General features: G+C 37.6%; 1 non-coding gene across 1 annotated transcript; it reads right to left on the reverse strand.

Annotated features, from left to right (window-relative positions):
- Positions 1 to 1,474: 1,474 nt before the first annotated feature.
- Positions 1,475 to 1,548, reverse strand: Trnat-agu. Its single transcript has one exon. It is a non-coding gene; the product is annotated as a tRNA-Thr (tRNA).
- Positions 1,549 to 2,222: the final 674 nt, after the last annotated feature.

Genomic DNA, 2,222 nt, shown 5'->3' on the forward strand with positions numbered 1-2,222 from the left:
GTAGTATCCTGATCGACCTCTGCTAAAAATTTCATTTTCTACAAGACATACCTGGCATGGATTCAATTTGTTAACGAGAAAAAATTCTAGCAGTAAGGATGATGGCGATTACATCACCCGATCGTCACGCTAGGTCGTAAACACACAAGATTCTCCACGAGCAAACACAAGCAGAAGATACAAATGTGATCAATTAGATAAGGATGGCCCGAGGGCGTCGACCACGGAACTTTGATTAGAATCTCTTTGTTCGTGAAACTGAGGCCGCGATATTCGGCTATAGAATGATAATTTGACGAGACGGCAAACGACTCCGGTCCATCTCAAGTCAATGCAGGTAAAACTATGTATTCTCATCATTCCCTTATGTATAAAATCGCTTCAGGTTTAATTTTGCGGAATGATGCTATATCCATGATTAAAACACAAATGGTAATGTATGATCTTAGGTTTTCCCGGCGTATCAGTTGCAATAAAGTTTCTCGGGTTTTCCACCGGTTGATGTCGTCCATGTCTCCCGACGTTTCGATCCGCGACTTGCTGATCATCCTCAGGGGATCTTCCGAATGCCGTTCTTCAAAATTTTCCCGTATACATACACTCCATCCGAGTTCAGGTGTAACCTGATTGGTTCACGCTTGTTGAGGTTTTCCCGCCATTTTTGTCGTATATAATGAAGTCCATTATATACGACAAAAAATGGCGGGAAAACCTCAACAAGCGTGAACCAATCAGGTTACACCTGAACTCGGATGGATTGTATGTATACGGGAAAATTTTGAAGAACGGCATTCGGAAGATCCCCTTCGAAACGTCGGGAGACATGGACGACATCAACCGGTGGAAAACCCGAGAAACTTTTCTGCAACAAATGGTAATATCCACACTATTTTAATTTAACACTTAACCGACCATGGTTTCGACACTTTGTGTCATTTTCAAGGTCACAATTTTTTACACTTTCTGTCATTTCACCTTGGAAATGACACAGCGTCGAAATCATGGTCGGTTGAGTGTTAAATTAAAATATTGTGGATATTACCATTTGTATTTTAATCATGTTAATTCCCTTGGGCTTAATGGTTTAGGCATAGATGAAAAAATGTACTGGGAATACGCATTATTCCACAGAGAAAGATTTGATGTGCTTGAAATTATGGACACTTTCTTGAAACGATGACAACCCAATATGCAATAACACTCAGATATTTGTAATTTTGTTCCGTTTGCTGTAAAACCGAATTTCTGCGTGGAAAAATAGTTTTAAAATTTCTCAATTGATAGCGTTAGTTCCTTCTAGAAATGTTGCCGCAGATAGTCGTCGGAGGAGCTAGTCCACGCTCAGTCCATCCAAAATACTAATATGGCTATATGTCAAGTTCACAAACATTACATTAATATTTAGCTAAATATATCATGCAGCAGTGTCATTTTTGTATGCATGCACCCAGTCTTAATATAGCGAAAAAAAGGAAGGCACCGGCGATATTCGAACTCACGATCTCCTGTTTACTAGACAGGCGCTTTAACCAACTAAGCCACGGCGCCGTTGAAATGAGAGTAATCAAGTCACAAACTGGCTTGTCACTCATAAAGTAATTTTACATTGGTCTGTCAATTTCCGATTGATAGACCAATGGAAAACGACGATTCCGTATTATGAATTACACATGGCTGCTTAAAAATGTCTATCAGTACATGACCCTTGCCTGAAATGCAGTTCAGTGAAATTAAATCCCATCGCAACCAAATAAGTGGAACAAAAAAATTTAATATATAAATAGGCATTCATTCTTGGTACATCTGACACTGAAGTAGACGGAAAACATTCCTGGTTCCTTTGGTACCAAAACCTTGCTTGCTGATGTTTGCATTCACCAATCCAGAATAAAATTTTGCTTTTTTATATTCAACAGTCAGTTATTATTAAAAGACATAAAAACAAATTAAAAAATTAAAAACAATATTTTTTCAAAAAAGTACAAAATGTACTAAAAAGTAAATAAAAATGAGCTTTTCATCATTCGGAGAGAAAAACGTGGGAATCAATCCTTACTCACCTTTTCGACTCTCACTCTGGCTAATTTCGACTCGACACACTAACAAGTAAACAATTGTAAGTTAAAATGACCCTAATTAACACCTGCCTTTTAATCTCCTAGTGATGAAAATTTTATTTTTTGACAATTTATTGCATTTTGTACTGTTTTCGAAAAAAACCT

The sequence above is a fragment of the Ischnura elegans genome, chromosome 4 (assembly GCF_921293095.1).
Source record: "Ischnura elegans chromosome 4, ioIscEleg1.1, whole genome shotgun sequence".
Taxonomy (NCBI): domain Eukaryota; kingdom Metazoa; phylum Arthropoda; class Insecta; order Odonata; family Coenagrionidae; genus Ischnura; species Ischnura elegans.